General features: G+C 40.2%; 2 protein-coding genes and 1 long non-coding RNA gene across 5 annotated transcripts in view; 2 read left to right on the top strand and 1 right to left on the bottom strand.

The window, feature by feature from the left end:
- Positions 1-25,134, top strand: part of Atg16 (Autophagy-related 16) — a 402,094-nt gene that overhangs the window by 266,458 nt on the left and 110,502 nt on the right. The gene's annotated exons all lie outside the window — the stretch shown is intronic.
- Neo (ZP and PAN domain-containing protein neyo) overlaps positions 1-25,134 on the bottom strand; it is a 130,931-nt gene that overhangs the window by 102,371 nt on the left and 3,426 nt on the right. The gene's annotated exons all lie outside the window — the stretch shown is intronic.
- On the top strand, positions 20,498-21,023 carry LOC145967449 (uncharacterized). Its single transcript, XR_014437427.1, has 3 exons — positions 20,498-20,633; positions 20,713-20,763; positions 20,877-21,023. It is a non-coding gene; the product is annotated as an uncharacterized LOC145967449 (long non-coding RNA).

Here is a 25,134-nt window from a genome sequence, read left to right as displayed (position 1 = left end):
TCGCGGTTCTCCACATGTACTATACCGTATGATGTATTCGGGGGCCATATACCCTCGTATCTTCTTCGAAATAATTCGTCGTCGTCGCTCGACGGTAAGTTATGCGGCCGCTCGTGCGCATCGCGCGAGAATTATGTTAACAATGCCATTAAGGCTCACGTTACTCCATGGTAGAAGTGTCATATTTTTTATTTCCTCTCCCGCGTCGCGCTCGAGGTAGGCCGATGATAGCCGAAAGGGGAAGCGGAAGAGACAGGAAAAGGAGAGGAAGGAGTGGGAAGGGGTGGGTGGTGGAGGAGAGGCGGCGACTACTCGAAAATTGCGGTCACAATTCTTCGCGAGACAGATATTATTACCGCACTCGCTGAAACGTTTCCGCGGCGCCGCGCCTTCAATTATGCAGAATGCATTTAAACCCGATACACCTGCGATGTGTAACGGTATCGAAACAACGCTGCAGCCATGGCATTGCAGGATTCGCGAAGACGCGCGTTTACGGTGACAGACTAGCTATTCCGCACTCGATGCAATCACGTCGCAACCATTCTCGTGCTCCCTTTACGCGATTTCTGCTCATGAACATCATCGATATCGGCAAAAGATGATCTCCTTTTTCGCATCGCGAAAATTTCTCGCGTATACGAAGCCGTGATTCTTACCGCCATTGTTTTTCTTTCCTGCCAATGCTTCATCTCTTCATTATCCAACAGTCGGAGAACATCGTATATTCATTCAAGACCTCACGTACGCTCCGAATAGATTGATAGGATACCACAATGCACAGTAATATATATCGCCTAAAAAAGTTTCTATATTTTACGAGATGTATAAATTCGCATTGTCGATTATCATTTTTATGAGTTTCGAACGAATTCATAGTAGTATATATTTATGGAATATGCACGAGTAAAATTAACCGCGGATTCAAACTATCGTGAAAGTTGAAATTATATCTGTGTATTATCCGTATTATATGCTTACGTATATATTGAGAACTTGAGAGAATGAAAGGAAGAGCAAGGGAAAGAACAGATACGCAATTATATAAAATTTAATATAGGAGATCATCAAAAATATGACAACTGTTTATCAAAATTAATGTGTCAAATAATAAAAACAGATATATCAATAAATAAAATGTCTTATATCGGAGGAAATGAAAATATAAGAGATACAATCTTGTAATCTTGTACAAATTTTCTTTGATATATATGTATCGTATGCATTTTTTTTACGGTGAGATGAAAACCTTCTGCCGGCGCTAGACGTTTAAAACTTGAGAAACGAGATATACGAAGCACGAAATATCGATTCCACAATCTGTGTCGAAATTGCGATCGCCTATCTCGCGTGCGACAGGACTGAAACTATACGCGAATGTAAAAGATACGCGTATTACTAAAGGTGCCGGGTATAAATTTTATGCTGTCGTAGCAGAATCCATCGGGGCCCATACAACTTTGTACATGCATAAACCGAGTACTTCCGCGATCTTAAAACGTGCCTCATAACCCATAGGACCTTTTTATGAAATACCGCTGCGAAAAAGCTCTTACTTCGCGGAGCTTGTACGTGATCAAAACGAAAGATACGAAATATAGCTCGCGTCATCGCAAAAATACTTTGTATTTTATGTATATTTTACCAAATTAATAATACGTGATCTGGAAAGAAAAACTTTGCCTGTGCATTCGTACAAATTACAATCGTTGTATATCGATGTGAAAAAATTTACCGCAAAAAGGAATAACGTTAATTGAACGGTTGTAGTAGTCTTTGGTAATATACAAAAGGGATGCAAACTCTACAATTTATTTATTTATTTACGTTAGATTTAATTAAACCGAGTGCGAAAATTCTCTTTTACAACTAGGCTATTAATTAATACGAGACTGACAACACAGATTATAACATATCGAGTCTAACCGATCCTTGAGTCTTTATCCCAGAGAAGTAAATCATCCGGACCTTTCGGCCTTGTGCGAGCGGGCGTTCTAAGCTCTCTGAGAAATGGTCCTGGTGGCTTCACTTTTATTTTTTTGCAGAAATGGCACAGCTGCGGAACGTGCGTGGACGACATAAGAATCCGATTAACTTTATCCAAGAAAATCGTGGATTTCTGTATTTGTGTGTGTGTGTATGTGATGACACTCTCGTTTTATGTCCAGCCGTCCCGCCGATTTTTTTTCGATTTTCACGATGGAGAAATGTGAAACGTATTTACGATCTGAATTTGATCCTTCTTCAAATATGATGGGAAATTCGAACATTCTTATTTTTTCCGCTCTACATCTCAATATTTCCGGATATTTGTCTTACCATGTAAAAGAGTCGTTAATGTTTGCGCGTCACTTTCCAAGACGTTAAGGTATTAACGAGAGTCGGTTGCAGAATGCGAACGAGGGGCTGAGGACGTAGAAAGGAAGGAACCACAGGAGTTTCGAGAAATGATTCGTGCAGATATCTCTAAGAAACGTAAAATAATGACGGTATCAAAGCGCGGCGGCCTCTCTTCGCCTGCCATGAATCAAGCGCCGCAACCAACGCCGCGCACTCGTCGCGCTGATCTCTGAGGCCATGGGGCTTTTACTTATATGGTGATGTATTCCGTGCGCGCGCAGTCATCTAGATATATCGGGTTATCTCAGTCCTCCGACACTATGCCTCACCATACCACGAAATGCTCGTTCTCTCCTTCACCGTCGTCTTACCTTGCTCCCATCTATTCCTCTTACCGCTCCTCTTACCTCATCCTCTCTCTCTTTCACCGTGATATAGTTATACATTATTCGATATTGCGGCATCACGAGTTCCCTCGAGACGATATTCTCATTGTACCGTGCCGCCACGGCAACACACGGCAATACACGGTAGGTCTTCAGCGGGAGAGACACGGGGTAGACGACGCTTGCAGGCGGGGGTGCAGGGAATCATCCGAGGCGACAGCGGGAACGAGATGGGGCGCGGCAGACGAAAGGACGCAGGTACAATTCAATGTACAACGTTTGAACATTACTTGAATGCTTAATGAAGTCGTGTCTTATATCGAACAATGCCTCGAAACGTTCATTTTAAATCCTCCTTATAAACCTGCCTCCGTCTCCCTTCGTTCTGGCCGGCCACCCCCTCGATTTTACCAGCTCGTTTCTTCTCCCTTTCTCTCTTTTTTTCCCCGCATTCCACCTCGTCTCGCATCGTCTCCCTCGCGGTCTCTCTGTTCTTTTACGTAGCTCCTTTCCTATCGTCGAGCTACCTCGCCATTATATCGCAACCTTCCCCTCGCCATCTTCTCCTCCCCTTGGCACCTCTCTCTCTCGTCGCCTGTGTCGCGACTGCGCAGCTACTGTGCACCATCGAAAGAGCAACATCGCGCTTCGACTACGATCTTCTTCGGGCACCATAATACATTGTTACGTAAGCTAATAATTCTCATCGTCGGCATTCTCCGTGTGATCTTCGGTTCAACGACACACTTCATACATTAATAACATTTACCACTGTTATTTCTCGCGCTTGCGCGGCACCGCGAATGGATTGTACAGAGAGTGTTTATCCAGCAATTTGCTCCAAGTTGTGCCGCGATGATTATTTCTCTCTTCCGTACAGTAATTATTACCCCCGCTGATGCCGTCAGTCTAGCTCTTCCTAGTGTACTGTGCTATGCGGCGATAGCTGTAAAACGTGATTAATACGCTGAAAGCTGGTTTAAAGCATCCAATGATGATATTGTCAAGTTTTTTCTCCCAGGCATGCATCGTCGTCATTCGTGCGAGGGTGACCCTCGCGGTTTACCGCGAATAATCTCCCCGATGCGACGTACCGAACCGTTAAAGCTCCACGCGCGAGTTAATACCTGGCGATTCTTAACTGACGCTGGCATCTTCACGGCAGAGTGGCCGATACATTAGGCTGTATGGGCGCGGAGCCGCGTTTACACGACCGACGGCCGTATCGCCGTTCTTGTAAATGTTACCCTCATTCGTGCCATTAACTCTGCGGGCTTTCCTCGGCTAGACTCGAGGCACCTGAAAATCGTTCTCGATGCACGCGGGACAATCGCCCTCGTTAGATCGGTACGTGGCTACGGGCTTGGACAGGTATATCTCGCTCAGTCGGCGATACGTGCGTGTACACCGTCTTCGTCGTCTTCGTCGTCTTCGTCGTCGTCGTCGTGGCCGCCACCACTGTGGCCAACGACGGCGGCATACCTAAATATCTACCACAGGCACATCCGAGAGATCTTACAGCGCGCTGCATTTCCAATGATTCATCTTGTGTGGTAGCCGGCCAACGATGCGGTGTGCCGCGAGAATAGGAGGAGATGGGAAGGGCGCTCGCGGAGGTAGGTGGTGCGAAGGGAAACATACGGATGGTACACACCTATACGCGGATCCCTTCTCGGTAACGACTGAATTCACCATTCGCGTTTATCACGAAGCGTACGATACCAACGCGATAATGCGCGGTACAACGTCCGGGCGAAATTATTGGCCTCTGACCCCCCTCTCTCCCCTCTCGCCACATGAAATAGCTCGATGATCTTTCGCGTGGTACTTGTGCACCGCGGCAAAACGCCTAGTATAATTCTATCATGATCTTTGTGGATGATTACTCATCTTCCGTGTTAGAAGATACTTTATTCGTTGAAAGACGAACTTCTCAATTAATCATTCGGGATTGTGTTAATTAATGGCTTAATAATTATTAACATGAAACTTATTTTTTACGAATATTATGCGTTCTTCTAAGATTGAAATCTGATGTGACATTCTCTTGGTACAATCAAGATTTTATTTTGATAATCAAGATTTGATTTTATACGAGGAGTAAACCGCTGAGGGCATTGCGGTGTACAGATTTGAGGCATTACTGGGCATTGCTTGGACATTACTTGGGCATTATTAGGTTTTATTGAAGTATTAATGCGTATTATGGACGTTATTAAAGTATTATTAAGTCTTTTTTTCCAAATAATAATTTTAAATTTATTAAAATTTAAATTATTAAATTTTAAAAATTTAGCAGTAATGCCCAGGAATTAGGCATTAGTAGGTATTAGTGTACATAATTTTGATCAGCGGTTTACCCCTCGATTTTATATATATTGTAAATATTTAATAAAAAACATTCAACAAGTAATTATCTTTATGCCAAGAGATTTTTATTTTTTATGTGAGACTTCTTTTTAGAAATATTACATATACATCTTTTTTAAATAAAATTCTTTAATATAAGAAAAGTAACCCTCGTATGACGGAGTTAAGATATACGATTCTCCACAAGTACCGTTCTACTTGTTGCAATCTAAGAATGCTTGTCCGACATTGACGAAAACGATGATGGAAATTTCTACATTTTCTTCTCCATTTATACGATTCTAGACTCCTTCACCATACCGCACTCGATATATTCACAAGTAAATCCGATGGATAACAAGCCCATCGATGGTCACTACGCATCGTATATCACCGATACAGCAGGGAGGTATTTGAACAAAGATCATAACGATTCCCGTTACGGACGATGCCGATCGTGAAACGCAACCAGCGTCGTATTACTTGGAGGGGTATGCTATATACAGCGAGAACGACAAGAATAAGACTGCATCTTCTTTCTCATCATTCTTCTCCAACGATGGGGATGGCACGTATTTTATTTATCAATCCGACAATACCGAAGTAGGGGGGAAGAGGAAACGAAGGAATGCCAATTTCACCTTTAAGATTAGTATTCGTCGCATCTACCATCGAGCCGGAAACGTCGGCAGAGACGAGCGCGCAAACGGACGCGCGGATAATGCGGTTATCTTGTAGCCGAGTATTATTTCCTCTTTCAATATTGATACTGCGACACCCTCGCCCGCCACCTGAGCCGGTCTCGATCTCCTTTAAACCGATATTTCGTTCTCTTCGTTTCGACCTGTCCGCCTACGAACGAGTTACAGCGAATGAGACACGGCACTAACCGAGCACCGGGTACCGCTATTCTGGACACCGTCGATATCTATCCGATATTCAGGCTGCGTTCTGGATGACTCGTTGCCAGTAGAGAGGAGGAGGGTTCCATGGCCGGTCGTGAAACCGCTACAGATATCTAAAGGTGGCATTAAATCGATCGGACGAGCGCGAGACGCGAGCGAGGTACACGAGATAGAAAGAAACAAGGCGGCCGTTGTCGTTGGGTTATGAACAGTTAACGAGACCGAAGATCGCATCGTCGCGAAGCCGAAAGGGCTCGGCATTTTCATTTTTTTTTCGTCTCCTCTTTTTCGATCGCGACGCGCGCGGAAAGAGGTTACCTTCCGGCTCTGCGAGACCCCGAAGATGTATGTACCGTATATTCACCAAGAATATAAGCAGGTGATAATAATCGGCCGGGGTTAGTACTTACGGCGGTGCGTTCACCGAGATGGCGAACAGACGTTCTGCCTCGCCTCTCCGCGCCTCGCGAGCCGCGAGCTAGTCTTTTGCCAGGATCATTTGCGGAGTAATGTAACGAGATCAGGCCAGGACTAACTCGGATTGCATCAGAATTCTATCTGGTCCGTCCTATCACGCTACGCTACGTGTTGTTATGTAAAGAAAAAAAGTTCCAAGTCCTCTTCTCCTCATCTATCGTGGAATGCTATGTTACTGTGGACGCATAATAAATCTTTGGCAGTTTCTTCGATTTAATCTGGCATTATGGGGACTTTTACGACTTTCACGTGATCCGCCAAAGACGGAGCCATAACGGCCATGGGTTTGTGTAACGAGTTTTTCTATCGACATAGATAGCTCATCGTAATGGCTAACGACTTTTAAATAAAAATATACGTTGGCTTTAAGAGCAAAATAAAGATTTAATATTCGCTTATAGATATATACATATATATTCATATTTTATATATATTTAATGTGAATTTATCTTTATATTCTTCTTTACATACATCTCAATTTTCATTTGCTTTAACTTTATATTAAAATTCATCATTTAGAAATCTTTCTACAAAAGAATCTCGATGTTCGATACATCATCAACTGTGAATGTTAATGCGAAAGATATATCTTAAAAATCTAATTGGTTCATAGAGACCAGTATGACAGGTTAAATGATGGAGAAGTGTATAAACGATACGAATATCTGTTTCATCAGAATCATTAAAATACCTGTTGCCATATGTAGCATATGTGCTTATCAGAAGCTCAATATGTAGTAATAATTAGCAATGAATATATAGAATATTTCTCTCTCTCTCTCTCTCTCTCTCTCTCTCTATATATATATATATATATATATATATATATATATATATACATAAAACTTTATAATCTATAAATCTATTAAACAAAATATCGCGCTAAGATGATGATAATTATGTAATAACAGGATGTATAAACGGGATTTGCAAGGTGTGAATGACACTAAAATAAATTAAAAATCACTCACTTCTCATTACAATCTAAAAATCGATCACCCAACCAATTATCTATCGATAGTCTTACGATATTTGTGTAAGGAAGTGACACATACAGAAATATAAGCAATATACAAATAGTACATATTTTAGACAAGCTTATGAAAAGAATCTCATGTTTCAGAAACTCAATTCATGTCGATTCTTTTCAATATATCCGTTCGAGTGATTTTCTCTTAATTCCGAGGAACGTCACAAAAGTGTCATTCAACCTGGGTCATTCTATCGCAATATCCCAGTTTTCCGCACAGCCATTTACGCGCCACGCACGCTAATTACATTAAACGTAAAACGTTCATTTACTACGCAGCGTGCGCCGTAAATTCGCCGGAAGGGAATAAAGGGACGCGCTCACGCCGCGGAGCGTAAATTAAAATACACCTCGGAATTGCGACCGTGCGTTGCAGAAGTGGGTCTTCTTCTCTCTCTCTCTCTCTCTCACTCTCTCTTTCTCTCTCTTGCCAAGCATAATCATAGCGCGAGGGACGCTGAGCGCGAGTAATGTCGTAATAAGCAAGGTAGACGTATCTCCCGCGCGTACTCTGCGCGCTGGTTCTGGTAGGAAGCGCTCTACCGGGCTCTCTTTCTGCATGCACCTGCATGCAGCTGCACGAGCGATGTCGGTATTACGATACACGCTTGGTCGCGCACACGTGTAGACCGCGAAAAACCATGGTGGTCGAGACAACGCACGCCCATGGTCATAGATCAATGGGACACGCTTCCAGCGTATTCCTACAACTTTACCGCGACTGTTGTTCATCGTCGAGATAGAGATGAAAGAGAAGACGTGTGTTGGAAAGAAGAAGAAAGGACCCATAACGGTCCGTACGATGAACACGACGACGGCGACGATGCGACTCGCGTCGTCACCGAGGATAAAGGACTCATAGAACGCAAGTAGTAAGAAACACGCGGAAACGCGGTGACAGTTCGTACCGCAGTTATAAGCGACGTTATTTTGCTGCCGATTCTTTTTTTCTTTTTTTTTCTTTCTTTTCTCTCTTTCTTTCGTCTCTTCTAAATCCGCTATCTTGCTTTGAGCGCGTCTCGTGCCACTAACCATCGCGAAACGGCCTCACCAATCATGGTTTAAGAGATAGATCACCGCTGCGCGAATAAAAAGTTGGAACAAGGAAAATAAGAAGTGTTGAAAAACCATAAATAGCGAAATCCCGCCATGTGTTAGATAGATGGTTCGATCGGATCGCGGTTGTCTCCAAGTTGCATTTTGTCAAGGGGACAATAACGCGACCGTTGTTTCAATTTTCGGTTAAAGATCAGATAGCGCCTGTCCTTGGGGCAATTACGAGAACGCGTATTGTACAATCAATGAAGGCACTTTGTGGAACTATTAAACCACTAGAGATTGGTCCGCACAGCAATTTACGTAGTTGAGATATAATTTGGATTGCGCGCGTTCTTGAAATGTACATATTTGATTTATATTGAACTTTCTAAAAACGTCAACTATATTTCAGTAACAAGAGTAAGTATTTTATGGGAAATTATCAAGTTTTCATTGAGTAATTTAATTATTGCCTTTACTAAAAAAGTGATTTTTCGAATAAAAATGCATGAAATAATATGGATCATATAATCATATTATTTTAAAGAATATATATATATCTCCGATATCTAATCAGGCGATTCATTATGTAATTTCAATAGACTCTGGTGATCAATAATTATACTCGCTGCGAAACGTTCTGCAACTTTTAGCAATTTGATTAATTTTCACAATCTACGAGTATTCTTGTGGATCTTTCGTTAAACACGCATAATTCATAGCATTCGTTATGGGAGTAATTAAGAAAGAAATTAAAACTTATCGCTACGTTGTTATGCGCCGCAAATAACAGCTTGAAAAAGCTTTAATTGACTCATAATTGAACATAATCCATATGTATGCTCGTCGAAAAATCAACCTCCGTTGCCAAATGTACAAAGAATTGCGTACGCGTGCGACATCAAATTTTTCTTAATCAAATAGGAATCACCTCTGTTTCTAACATTCTCCATAATAAATTCGGATATATGCCATAATTAAACGATAATTTATTGCTTTAACTTCCGAGCTTGTTCCTATCAATTAGCAAGAAATTGATATTAATTAGAAGAGTGTTAATTTAATAGCTTTTTAAGTTGAACGATGAACAATAAATTCGTTATTGATATATTGTATTTTGAGAAAAAAATTCAGGAAACATTTTAATTAAAATTGGAGGAGCAATTAATTTGCACTAATATAATTTACTTTTATAGCGATATGGATTGGAATGTGTTATATTTGTTAAATTATCTATCAACTTATTTTGCGAGCAATAAATTCGAAATTAAGATATTTCAATAGCAATTAATTCGGGAAATAATTTGATATCAAGCTGATATTTGCCAACTTTTTATTTTAAATTACTTTATTGTTATATAGTTGTAGTATTTTGTATTGTGTCCATAAAAATTTCATATATTTGTAATCTATTTTCAATAACATTGAAAAATTAATTAACAATTAATTTTGGTAAATTTGTTTTTTACGATTCGATTTATGTAAATGTTTTGAAAAAATCACAATGCTAGAGTATAATTTAAAATAATCAGCATCTTTATTTTGCTCTAGTTTAATATTAATTTCCTGCCACTTGATATAGAAACAATTAATTTAGGATTAACGCGACTAATTAGTACCGGATCAATACTTAATTACGCCATGCATCCGAATTTGATTTATCATAATAGGGATGCCAGGTTAACGAAGGTGAAGCGAAGGTCAACGCGTAAAGCGGAAATGCATTCCGAACCATAACGTTTCGCGTCATCACCGATTACACCTAAGCTTTACTTAATCCCGTCAGCCACGCATTACACGTATGCACGCGAGCATTAAGATGGATATACGCAAACTGTCGAAGAACATAAGCGGACAACGATTGCGATCATTCGATACTTCGTATTCGCGTATATTCTTAATCGTATACTTTGTATTCGATTATCCTTCTTACGCATGAATATACCTTTATCATTTATTCGAAAAGAATGAACGAAGAGTGAGGATATTCACTCGGTGGATGCCTATCTTTATACGTGCGGAATCGCGAGTGCGCTCGGCTATTAGGTTTGCAACAGCCACGAAGGAGCCTATTTGAACGGCAAAATTGCTTAGATTAGGAAACATACGCTTCTGAATTTCCATTAACTGTAACAGGAAATGGAAAGGATAGGTAGCGGGAGTAGTAAGGCAGATACCGAGAAGACTAGGCAGCCTATCTAATGCCGATCTCTATCTACGTGCAGGCCGTTGCGAGTCGCGCAACTACCGCGCAACTAATATCTTGTCCGGCGCAAAACCGGAATACCGCCGTGGGATTGCAACTTGTATTAATTACGGGCGACATTACACCAGTCGGATTAGAAATCGAAGCAGAAGTCTAATCGGATCCTAAAGTCGTACCGAAGCCGCGAAAACTCCTCCCGTCGACATATCTCGCAGCTTTGGCCGAGGCCAATTTGCCAATTTACTTTTTCTAATTAGTCCTGACGGCGCTCATGTACCATAAAGATCGTCATGATCTTCTGATGAAAATACGGGAGAGCAATTATCGTTCTCTTTGCAAATTACTTTTCTGTGGATAAGTCAATGTTTGCCGCATTTATGCACCAGGTTGATAAATTCATCGGGCAAAAAGAACGTGTAAGTTCTTTCCCCTTCTGGAATTTGATGAAAATAATTGTGATCGTTGCGCGCTGATATGCATTCGTATTTTAATTCGTAATTTAATCCGTTTCTTACGCAACATGAGCTTTATCGGAAAATTATTCGATACACTTCACGCACTCTAGGGAGTTTAGTAAGAAATTAATAGCTCCTGTGTAATCACATACCGTGAGATTGCACGCGATAAGGAATGGATGTACATGTATTGGAACTGCATTTTGCTAATTGATTGGCTATACGAATAATATCATTTAAATTCTTGCGCCGTACGTTCCGATAAAATATCGACAGTAATGCGTGATATGTTATTTAATTCCATCATATTCCGTTCATTTGATTATCATATCATATCATTTTATGAGACTTCGAGGACATATGCGATCTACGAAATGGAGAAGGACATTGAAAAAGTTATACAAACTTTAACGACTATGAATATATACTAAGGTGTATGTTTATTTAAATGGAGGAGAGATATTCTGATCGTAGAAAACGATATTCTATAACGTACATACATGTTACACCGTAATGCATCTCGTATGAAAAGGTACTTATTGGAAATTATTGGTCGGCTGGAATATTAGACAAATACTGGAGGCCATACATTATCTTTGAATTATTGACGCAAAATTTCTCCTCCGCATTAAGCGATTAATTCCGTACGCAGTTTTCAGTCGAGAACTACACGAAGTAGCGTAATGGTAATTTATTTAAATTCTCGGAGCTTGCCTACACATAACGGAAGAAACACAAATGAACCATTAGAAACGAACATCTCTGTTGGAAAAAGCGATTTGATTTACAATCCAATGTTTTTTTTTTTACATTCCGAATCCTCTTCCACCTGTTCCGCACATTCCGCTTACACCGTAACCTTGACTGGAGATTGAAAATCTCCAGTCAACTCTCTAATTGACTCTGCTCACTGGAGAGGAAATCGGGAGCTCGAGGTCGACAAGGGACTCGGGGTTTCGGGAATTGCTGTGGGATGACGAAGCAAGAGCTTCTCCCTTTCCCTAAACCAATAACCCTCTTCTATCCCCAAGATAGCATTTTAGCCGTATTATGATCGACATACCACCATTGTGTTATAATACATCAAAATAATTACTCTATATTTGCCACATACGCTGCATATTATTGATACTTTTCTTATATAATTAACGATTAATTTTTAAAAAGCTACACACTTATTGTCAGTGATGTAATCAACTAAATTGTTGAATTTTTTCTCTGCATTTTTTTCAAATTGAAAAGATGGAATTACATATTTATTGAAATCTTGTATATTTTTATAAAGCGATGATTACACATATTTAGCGGTGGATTTTGTCAAGCGCGAATTTATGTAAATTTAGTCCAATTTCAAAAATACAGCAGCAGCAGCAGCAAATCCGTAATTCTCGCAAATATCAAAAAGTAAAAGTTCGATTTTCTACAGTCAACACGGAGGTAGGACCATCGCTGATTTCAATTTGTGTTGATTTTTGACATCGACAAACAGACTCTTCTCCGTGTCTCTCTGGCTTGTTTATCTTTCTTCCTGTCACTTCGGTTCATTTAATTCTACCAGCTAAGGCTATTTGCAGCATTACTTGCAAAATATTTCGTGTACATTTTCAACTGCATCTTTTGAAAGACGTTGCTTCGTCAAATAAATCATCCACATTAGATAGAACGAAATATGCGTTTGTTTTATATTTAATATTTAGAAAAGTTTAGAGAGATTTTACAAGTTAAAAATTCATTCAAAATTCTTGAATATGTGTGCATGTATAAATTTCCAAATTTTTTAAATTAATCTGACTCTCTCAACAGAGAAATATAAATTAAAGAAAAATGCAGATTATAAAAAGCGCCTTTTTATTTTTCATAATATCTTTATATATTAAATTTTTAATACAAAATATTTTATAAGTTAATAAAATGTTTTAATATTTTATGTACATAAAATAAAATATTAAAATATTAAAATATCTTATATACATAAAATTCTAGAAATAATTAAAAGAAATAATTAAAGAAATAATGAAATATATGAAGAAATATAATATTGTTTCATATGATTTTTATTCTAAATTTTCGATTATTTATTTATTACAGGTAAGCACTTTCCAACTTTTATCGACTATGAGGACTACACTACTAAACAATACATGTAAGTTTTTATTATAACATATGCTGAAGTATTTAATCAAGATGCTTCAAGAAGGTTAAACAATGTATCTAAACTAATAATTAAATTAACTTTAACTTTATTATATTACTATACATCTCGAGCATTTTTTTATTTTATTGATGCTCAAGAATTTATGGTAAATTGATTCAATTTGTCTTAAAAATGTTAAGTGGTTAGACAACGCATAGATTAATAATGCAACTTATTATTGCATTTATTATTACTAAATATCTTAATCATTTTACAATAAATTGTATATAATATCTATTTGTAAAAACGAGAAACATAATTTTACTAGAATTTATTTCCATTGTATTTATCAAAGAAATTTAAGAAAAGAGAGATAGACGAGAAGAAATAAAATCTGAAATCTTTTTCTCTGTAACGGGAGGAAAGAGAGAAAAGAGGAATCTCTCTTCTGGTCGGATTACCTAGTGAAAAGAATTCTTCGATAGCAAGGATAGTGGTAGATCACCGAAAGATTCGCAAGAAATGTTCTTGTGCCATCGGTCTTTTCCTGTTCACACTTCCCATTTTGAGAGAAAAATTACATTTTGTATAATAATATTATAGAATAAGGCGTAAAAACGCTAAATTATTCGTCGCGATCTTTTGCCTTACTCGTTTGTTAATCAATCTGGCATTATATTTAACTACAAATCAAGCAAAATCTAAAAGAAACCTGAAAAATGAAAACATAAAATGCACAAATCGATCAAGTTAAGTATCTAAATAATAACGTTTAATCAACCATACATAATTTCGGCTCCGTGGGAAGTAATTACTCGTTATCCCTCTTGTATCATATGATTCCATGTTCCACGTGCGTCGGAAAAAACAAGCGAAACCACGGTGGTATATTCTGTGATTTACTCTATGGTATATTCTATGATATACGTGCGTCGGAAAGAACAAGCGAAACCAGAGGGTGGTATATTAACGGATCTTCTATACATATTATCACACCATCAGTGAGAGAAAGATTGAGTGCCGGCATAGACCACCCGTAGATCTAATACGGTTGATAATGTTAAGGAAGGAATCCGCTCGGATACATATCTCGCAACTATATTACCTCGCGCGTTATCTACCTCGCGATGCCGCCGCTTCTCCCGCTCCCGATAGCGCCCGAACAGCCGGATTTCGCGTAAGGATATACGGTCGTTGGTATCGGAAACGAAACAAGACAAGAATACGGACTCGCGCGTTTATTCTGGTCCAACAGAAATCGGACTCACCCAAATGCGAGCGCAAGCGAGAAAAGCGAGTAGGCGAGCGATAAAACCCATTGAAGAGACTTCGGGATGTAAGTGGGAGCGGGGGAATTGGCAGGTCACGACCTGGACCGTCCGGTCATGGAACGAATGCAAGCCAGCGACCGACCGACTCTCCCACATACATTAGGAAGTTTCTCCCAACTTTTAGCCCACACTTGGGCCGTGGTAGTTGGCTCGGTAGCACGAAATCGGATAGCCACAGCTGACCTTCTCGCTCAGTCTCTTTCCCTCTTCCACATTAACTTCACTTTGCCTCCCGTCTCTCTATACTTTTCAACTCTCCACCGTTTCCTGCGGAACCGCGCATTTTTGCTCGTTTCTCTCAGTCAGTCATCGCGCTTCTACTTCCGAGGTCCTTCTCTATCGCCCCCTCTTCCGCTCCGCAACCTCTCCTGCGAGTAACGAAAGTGCCAAGGTTTCCGCAGCTTAGCCCATCCTCAGAGATGGAAAGAATAAAAAAAAAATAGAGAAGAGAGGGGGCAGATGAAGGGATAAGTAAAGAGAGAAGAGAGAGAAGCGGAAGGAAAGTCCGGTAATCTTCCGAGATACCACTGCGACGGACTACCAAGAGTCTAGAGAGTCAAGAACCTCGGCAAAAGTGCCCGCGGCCATTGCCACAATATTTTGCTCGATTACCATCACAGGAAAAGCTGCTCGATCGACCCAGCTGGTGAGGCCAAGCTGGTGGGGGTGGATGCCCTCTGTGTCTCTCGTTAGTATGCTAATTTATCGGGGCATTAAATTTTCGCGCCCCGGCCTTTGATACTGCCTGGAACTTATGTTTTATATTTTAGACTCTCTTAAAGTAGATTACCAGCTGCTGCGGATATACCGCACTTCCTCCCACTCGCTTCTCGCGCCAATATTTAAACTTCATTTTAATCCTTTTTCATTTACAATCTCCTTCGATTGCACGATATTGTTGCTCGGACCACATCGATCAACGGATGGAAGTTGACCCGATGCACCATCTGTTGTGTGTTTCATAACGAAATAATATGATTTATGCAGCTGATACTATTGTTTCGAACTTGTCTTTAATAGAGACTCATACTTGTTGTTTGTTGCGCTAACACGGCGAAAATAAATGTTTATCGAGGGCAAGTCTTGACTCATAAAAAGTTCATTCATCACAATTTATCACATCACAGATTACGTTAAAAACAGATATTTCGCGGTAAAGTGAAATTTATACTTGGCTCGATATAGAGGATAAAGGAGATGAACTTTAACGTCCTTAGACGCGAGTTTGTTCCCTAGAAATCCGAGAAGAACGTGATGAACAATGTAAAACTTGACTTTTATCGTCGTATTATTCAACAATGGAGCAATATATGAATTCAACAACATTAAAAAAATATGTATAATTAAATCATGACATAATTTGACAGATAAAAAGTAAAAAAAAGGAAAATTATCTATATCATAAATTTTGCCATGGTTTATTTTGCTATTACGTATTTTAAAAAAATTATTTAAATTATGTTTTGAAAAAATCGAACACCGATAAAATAACAATTTCACTTACGCGTAATTCCATCTCGATGCAATCTACAAAAGCTGCACTATTTTAATCTACAGTAATCTATAACATATTTGTGTTGTATCGAATTGTCGCGTGTGTCATGCCATTCCCGTTACGATTGTTGGCATACTAAACGATCTAGCGGATACAAAGAGAGACCGAATCCTCATCTGAATATTCGGCATTTGGCCGCGCATGATATCTAGACTGAGAGTAACGGATGGAGGAGAGGTAGAGGATCATATACATTCGACTAGTAACTAGTGCGCAGCTGGCGAGCTTTGCAAATTCAGGATATTCGCGGATCGGCGGAAGTTGCCGTATAGGTTTCTCGAGCCACGGAACGGTGGTTTACGGGCATTTCAAATCAACGCGAAGCCAAGGTTCTTGCCAAGTCAAGCCGACTTCACCGGCTCTCCTATCCAGGTCACTGAGGTTATTTCGAAATGGCAAAATTACTTTGCTATTCTGACGAGAGACGGACGCTGCACAGCTGATTCCGACGTTACGCGTATCGCGCGCGTTTTGAGTATACCTAGTCTAACCTCCTGCCTAATCTACCCTACAGGGCATAGTTCTCTGGTGCACGTTAATTCTCTTAGCATAATTGCCTTATGCGTTGCATGCATCCTCGCACGTACATACGACTACGTGAATACGTAAACCCACTTTACTCCCCGAACTGATTATTCGATGCACAACAACATGAAACCTCTCAACATCAGCCACGAATCTACCGCCAATATCTATGTATGTCTTCCCCTAGATTCTTAAAATTCAATCATCCCCTATTATTAATCTTGACACGATACATACTTCGACATACATTTTAAACTTTAGGTTGACGATCAATTTTCTTCGTGCATGCTCATGACAGGGACTTTTCATGTACATGAATATAGCTGCCGTTAATCGCGCAATGCAAATATAATTTTATATTCCGGAAAATAGATGAGAAAAGTTTCAAATAAAAGAGTGAAAAAAATATGATTTATAAATAGAATGTTCTATTGTATAAATAGAATGGATAAAATCATATTGCTATATATATCAGTAGATATATCAACGTAGCTACCGTGGGAAAAAAATAGAAATTGCAATAAAAATGTGCATATAAAAATTTTTCACGCAAAAATATTTTTACCGAAATAACCGATTCTCTCAGAAATCACAATGTTATCGATATAAATCAATTTTTTCCGAAGCTTTTTGTCAATTTTTCGCTCAGACTATCAAACATATCTATTGGAAAAGCTGTACGTCGCACATACTTATACGAAGCCGAAAACTATTCGCAGTAGTGTCCCCGAATGACGCGCACGACGACTTGCCGTAGAGCTCGATCACTCGATCACGAAGTGAATAGGTCGGTATCAAGCTCCGCGCCCGAAAATATACGGCATCTGTGGTGGAGATTGAACGAGCGAAGAGGGATGCAAGGTAAATAAGAACCTCTACGAAATAACGGGACTCGTAGGAGAGTCCCTCGGTCCCATCTCCCTTCATCTTCGCCATCTTCGCTCCCGTTACCTTCCCGTTCCTCCCTCCCTTCATCGTCCCACGTTCCGCCGGGTATTATATTCCACCCACCGCGAGGATTCCCATTATCGAGAGCAGTCACGACGTATCGTCCGCGGAAGAGCCGGCGCAAGACAGATCGTAACGTATTTCACTTTCTTCCCGAAGGGCTTGGCGGATCTTCCCCCTCCGTCGGCTCCTTCGGACAGATGATACATGCAGAGGAGAGATGGTGCACGAGAAGAAACGCTTCGTAGCTCGGGACACGAGAGAACCGTCTAATCGAAGGCGGAAAATCGCGATCGCATTACCCACGCCGCACCGCGACCGGACAGGTTACCCTTTGCGGCTTTGGCGTAGCATCTCTGCCACGAAGCAGAAAATTATGGGTACGGGCAAAAGGACGACGCGAAAAAATCAACAGACCGCGAAGATTTAAAAAAATGCGATAATATAATTTTTCACGGTTTTGTCTAGGAAACAAACAATGAAGTTACAAAAAAATAATCTAAAGTGGAAGAGAACTTCCAGCGAGATATGCTGTATAAAATTACACAGGAATCTCTGGCCTGTCGTCTGTTCTCTGAGGAAAATGCAACGTTACCACAGTTCGTTCCTAGATCTGTTGGCTGCGGATTTGCGCCTCAATGGCAGATTGGCTCTTGCCCAAAGTTGCTCTCATCGTTGGTGCCAGGGTAACCGCGGAAATTTTTGTCTGATTAACGATATAGGTTTCGATATTTTTCCCTCCTCTCCTTTCCGCCGTTTGCGGTCGTGTCCTTACCTCTGGCACTGAAATTCCTTTTGCATGTCGACATGCTTTACGGTCATCGTAGCGGAAAACTATGCCGGCGAAAGCTCACGATCAAGGTGCAAGGATAGGACGATCGTAACGACGGTGCGTTGTGTGGACGTGGTGCTCCTCTCCTCCTCCTCCGTCGATGTCTAATGTATCTCCGTTATAGGAGAAAATATTTCTCTCGTTATGTAACACGCGGGATATTCCTCGTGAAAAACCACGAGGTCCCTCGCCTTGTATAGGCCCAAGTATACTTATAATTATATGGTAATAACGCGCGCTTTATTACAACCGTGGCTACACGATAACAAGACCGATGAAGGGCCGTGGAAAGGACAATGCCGTGCCCGCTCACGCTTACGTGTTCAACATTCGTACAGTCATCGTCGACGTTCATCGCATAAGAACGGGACATCGCATACACGCTCGTAACCGCGCTTCTGAAAATAGCTTCCTCGTTCCCCTCTTCGTCCCTTCTTGGAAATGTATAAATACAGGCGTAATGTACTCGAACGAATCATAAAACACAAATTGTAAGAGCACAATTAGCGAGGGTATATCACGGTAAATTTATATCGCATACGTTTCCATAGTGGTCACCGTTGCGAAGATGAAAATGTAGACGTACACATGTACGTTTTTATACCGTTAACCAGACGTTATATCCTATCGCTAAGTATTCTGCTCGCGGTTTCTGCCAACAAGCGGAAACGTGCGATATTATATTCCTGGATTCTGAACGAGACGTGACTTTACGGAGGTGTTAAAGTTTCTCTACAGTTTCTTACGACGTTTGCTTGCATTGCCTTCATGATTAGGATGGTAATGAGGTATCATCTAGACACAATTATAAGACGTTTCTACATGGAAAACAGAAAATCTTATATTAACTTTACGAATGTTGTAGATAATAGAGTAAAAATTGCAGAGAGAAGAGAAAGAAGTATGATGTACATACTTATTAAGGAAACTGTTCATGATTACACATTCATATCATATTTTTATAAAATAAACCTTCTCTCCATGTTGCCTCCTTATAAATGACAATTTTTTTCTGAAAGCAAGATATATAGTGGCCACGATTCATTTTCTATTTTAATAAATAAATATTTGGGAAAATTATTTGCCATAAATAAAAAATCTATAAATAATAATTATAACGTAGAGATAAAATTAATAAAATCGACTTGGCGGTAATTTCCCTAAGCGATTTCGTTATGAAAAAAAAATGCGTTCCACGCGTGCGAAAAGATTGCGGAAGAGTTAAAAACAAACATATTACCTCAAAACGCCGACATATAATTCAGTGGGATCATTACTAGATTGATTTATACTTCGAGGACATTAATGACATTTGCGAGGATAAAAAGGCGGCGACACAAAGCGTCAGGAAATCTCCAACGAATCCGGCTAATGCGTGACGCGCGTTTTATCGTCGTTACAAATCAGACAAACGGTAGCCACTCGCTCAAAAACGGCATGAGACTTGCGAGACATCACGAAATTCACGCGAGCGGTGCTTAGCGTAAAGCGTGCAATCGCGCGCAGCACGCGCGAATTAAGAGCGGCGGTACGATGACCGTAAGACTGGGAACTTAAAAGCCGACTAGAAGACGCGGACAAAAACGTCTCCGAGGCGGAAACGGGAAAGGGAGAAAGGCCGGGAGCGATGCCCTTGACGCATTCCATCATTTCGAATGGGTGCGACACGCAGGAATGCGTACGCGCCGCGGGGCAAACCGGATGCGTCCGGCACGCGTGATTCGCGCGCGCTAACGACAGCGCGCATCACTTAGACCGCGCTATTCTCATTCGCGATTATTATCGTTTTGTCGTCGTTAGAGATAACATCATAATTGTGCCGTGCGCGGCTACTCGTTTCTTGCGCACCCAGGCAGAACGTCGATGACGCAAGAGTCGAGCGAGCATATGTCGGATGTATATTTCTCCCCCGATAATATTCCGTCGAGTGACCGCGCGCATGCGATACAATGGGCGACTTTTACTACAGTTGTCATTCACCATCGACCTCTTTCTCGCGGCGTTACTCGCGAAGTTGAATGGTGATCGATATCAAGAGCGAATGTCTCCAACGTGCCGGAGGATATATACGGGAGCACACTTAAGTGTGCATATTATGGGTATGTGGGGAGAGGAAGAAGAGGTCTGTATGCTTCGGATTGCTATTGTATATATCGGCCTGTGCTTTCGCTGCTGATTTTTACCTCTTGTCACTTTCTTAGGTACAAAGTGCTTCTCATACTTACTTCGTGATAGACGAAGCCGAGTCAATGGTAAAGAAAATACATATTCCCATCGCGTACATGCAGCTGGAATTCTGCAGATTGCAGCTTTTATTGCGTTTCAAAGTTTGTTAGTATTGATCGAAAACCCTTTTGCTTCCCAGATCTTTGTATCCATTTTGTCATCTTCATTTCTTGCCGTTCTGATGACATGGTATTCGCCTTGATTTCTGGACGTCCCATTTAAATTGTCAGATGATATAAAATTAAGTGATCAACGAGAAGCGTTCGTATCTGACGTTGCGCGGCTTCTGAACAGTGGATCATCGAACTTATCGGGACGTGTACCGTGAATGTAATGTTGTAAACAATTCGTGTGTCTGGGTACATCGATACGCGCGCGCATATACGTGTGTGTGTGTGTATAGATGCGGTTTCTCGCCCCTATATTGCACAAATCGTATTGAACGATCCGCCTGAACGTAGCAAAGAGGGATAGAGCGGTACAATCGTGGATACGGAGAACGGGTGGTAAGGAGGACGAAGGACGGAACACGCCGTTTCATTTGTTTGGTGTTCCTCCGGGGTATTAGAGAACGTGCCGACGATACGTGGTATCCGTATAGACACCACCACCTAATAGAAGCAAAGCAATCTGATGAAACCAATAAGCGTGAAGGAATGCGGGCGCCTTCTCCCCTTCCCTCATCGTTGTCTCTCCTTCAATACTTCGTACAACGCTTCTTCTCGCCTCTATCGAGCCACTTCGTATCTTTGCGCTTGTTCCTACAAACCCCGCGTCCCTTCCCCTTAGCTACCTTCGCCCTCGATCCTCTTATTCCGATCTCGGAAGATCGAATACCTGTGCAAACTTAACGGAGGCGGGATAGATGGACGACGAGGCAGATCGAAGGGGATGGAGCGAGGGAGGGAGGGAGGGATAATCACATGGTTCGTGTCAACTTGGGTAACAATCAGGAGGGAAGGTCCAATTTGGCGAAGAATTTCGTATATAGGCAGCAGAAGAAGGATCGCGTTGGTTAATTAAACTGGCCGGAGAATTTAGCGAGAGATTTTACATCGCGTCTTGCAAGTTGTTCTTGTTTTGCATCGATTTATAAATTATCAGATAAAACAGCGACTGTACAAGAAATAATGCGTGGAAAAAGAAACTCGGGAAAAGAGAAATTTTCTTATTTGATGAATCTTTTTAATAAAAAAAAAAGATAGCAAAATCGCTTATCCTGTATTAGTTGAAAATTACGCTAAGCGTCTACGAGTTGATTTAGTAGTGCGTAATAATACAAAGAAGAACATAACCGACAACGCACGATTATTGTGTCTGTCGTTTCCTTTTATCCGTTCGAATCCAGGATTAATCTCCCGTCTCTTTGTTGAAAAGGTTCTTTTACTACTCGATGTGGCCGTTCCTTGAGTGGAGTAAAGGGCAAAAGGAATAAGATAAGGAACAGAAGATAGAGAGACGGGTGCCTTCCTGTCTCCAGAATCTACAGGAACTATCTTCTCTTTATACTTGTTCATTCTTCAAGAATAGCATTTTTTATGTACTTCAGCTGCACTGAGATTCATTTCGTGTATTATCTTCTTCGTCGCGATATAAGAGACTTACATATATGTGAATATGTCTTTTATAAATACTTTTCGATATTATTTAATGATATCTCGAGAAAATCTATTATCATCAATAACGTTTGCCAGTAACTGTTGCAATTATATAATATGTCTTTTCAATGATTTTCTATTTTTATGAATATTAAAATAAAAATCTGAAAATTACTATCTGAAAATTAATATACTTTGCTTTTATCTCTCTTTAATAAAATACACGATTTTTCTTTTAAAACCTACAGTTGTTAATGTGTAGTTGTTAGTAAATTTAATATATTTTTAGTAAAATTACAAAGAAAAATCGAGAGCAATAACGACTCCAGCTAATGAGCTCCAGTCTCTGTAGATTTAGCGCACATTAAATTAATGTAGCAGATAGAGAAAATAGCTATCTCAACATATATTTCTCATATAATATTATAATATAGACTGTCGATAACAACTAAAAATTGTTTTTTATCTGCTCGCAGTACAGATATTTGATATGGATATATGATTGTATAAAGCAGCTGTCTTGTATATTAAAACACGTTTGCAATCTAACTTCGGTGAATAGATGATAGCGTAGTCTAATTGGTTGACGTGCGCCGAAGGCAAATCAGCTATATTTCTTCGCTGTTATTCGCATTGAATGATAACACGCATATACACCAAGACTCTCTAAATACAAAAGCAAAAATCTAGCATCATGCAAGTTTAATAAAAGAAATTTTAAAAGAATGTTTAATAAAAGATGAAATTTTAAGAGAAAAATTTCTACTTCTTCTTTTGCATATTTTACTCTACTATATAATATTCTTTCTATTCAATTATCCAACATATTTACGTCTATTATTATTTGAAAAATTTAATTCTATTGTTCGTAAATAATACTCTGTAATTGCAATTTTTTCGTAGTGTTGAAACTTATATTACGTTATTTCCTTGGTTTTATTTTCCATTAAGATTACTATTCAACTATTATATGGTATATTTTATAAGGTATCCATTATATTTTTATCGACGCTGACAAGCAGTTTGATCAAACGCGTCTAATAGCCACGTAGTTGCCCTGATTATTCTCCCGAATGGCGAGCATAAATCGAACTTTGAGACTTCAGCATAGTTACGCACCGATCATATTAACGATCATTTTGCCGTATTTCCTGCGTGCTTAAAGTGCCGGCAGCAGCGCGAGACGCGCAGCTCGAGAGCCCGCTCGGTACCGCCGATACACGATGTAATTTCACGGTGCCGTCGATGCAATTCGCGCTTTCGATATGCCACAATTTCTGCGCGAACCGTTATGAGTTACGGCGTGGGTAGGGAACCTGCTTTGAATGGGGAGCACGGGGTTCCCTCGGATGCGAGCGCGTGCAACACAACAAGCGCGGACAAACGTATAATATGTATGGAGGGCATGATTATCGTGAACTATGTACGTCGAAACTAATCACATGTTAAGAGAAAGAGACAAGGGGACGAAAAATTTGCGTGACTTATCTTAGATAACGAGAGACACGTTTCTTCCAAATTACCTTTAAAAGGGAAGACGCTGAATGAAATAAAGAGCACTCTTTGGGTCGCAAGGAATCACGATGAATAATCGTGTTTTCGAGAATGATTCCCTCAAAAGCAAGTTTTTTTCTTCGTTCATAATCAGTCGTCATTCATCGAGAATGGTCATAATTCGCAAGAGGGTTAACTCTTGATTGTATCACAATCAGAAGGATCGACTTCTCGAACCGCTTCTCGTGGTTTCATCTGGGTAATCACGTCGCTACGTTTACCAGGTTGGAAGATCGGAATACAGATGAAAGGGAGATTCATCCGTTCGGTCCGGCACGTAAACTTGGTAAATAAACTTCGCCCTTGAACATCCTCGCTTTGCACGGCGCTGCTCTTTCTTTTCCCCAAAGGGAAATTCGTAATACCGAACTCCTGTGGGAATATGCTGATTTTATGATCTCTCTGTTATACCTCAGCGTTGGGTAATATTTCTCGAAAATTGTCGGAACCGTAAGATACATAATCGCGACTCAATTTTCACTTTGAAAGGAACGTTCATGCTTCGCTCTTCCTTTCCTCTTTCTTTCCTCGATTTTCCTCGATATATACCACCTCTACGTTTAATCGCGTATATCCTGCCACCTCGTCATTATTTCGTACTTTGCACGTTACTTTCTCCCTTCCTTCCTTTTTACGCGCTTTATTAAATGATGTCTAACCATACCGAGACGGCAATCTTCCACACTTGTGCGATAGATTATGACCTCCTTAACCGAAAGAAAGATCGTCGCAAAATCAACAGTATAGTAAGAAGCTTGTTCGCAAAATATTATGAAATTGTAACCATCTCTCGTCGGGACATTTTATTAGCGTAATTGGAACTGTACTTTAATATAATAGTTATCCGTTAATAAAATTGTCAAACATTAATATTATAAGATATGAGACAAAACATGTATTTTTCTTCTATAATAGACGTGCCTTTTTTCAATTTTTTTCATGATGAATCCTATTAACAAGTCTGTTTAATCAAAGTTCAACTCTAATAATAATCAGACGAGCGAAATAAATGCTCAAACATGAGATCTGACAATTTTTTCCGAAACATTTTCGACATAATTATTATCGTGCAAAAAGATACTCATTTTTATTATATTTATCTTGTATATGAGAGAGGTAGGGAGAATCAAAACTCGAAGCGCATGAAAGAGTAGCGGCCAAGCTTTCGCTGCTTGACAGGATCTGAGAAGGGCGAACGTAAAGACGCGCGTCACACATCATCGTGCAAACAAGCGTGGAAAAACG

The sequence above is a fragment of the Camponotus vicinus genome, unplaced genomic scaffold, assembly GCF_025532165.1.
Source record: "Camponotus vicinus isolate PSW18456_S1 unplaced genomic scaffold, iyCamVici1.0 SCAF_2, whole genome shotgun sequence".
Classification (NCBI taxonomy): Eukaryota; Metazoa; Arthropoda; class Insecta; order Hymenoptera; family Formicidae; genus Camponotus; species Camponotus vicinus.
Note: the sequence above shows the minus strand (reverse complement) of the source record. Positions and strands in the feature narration are given on the sequence as shown.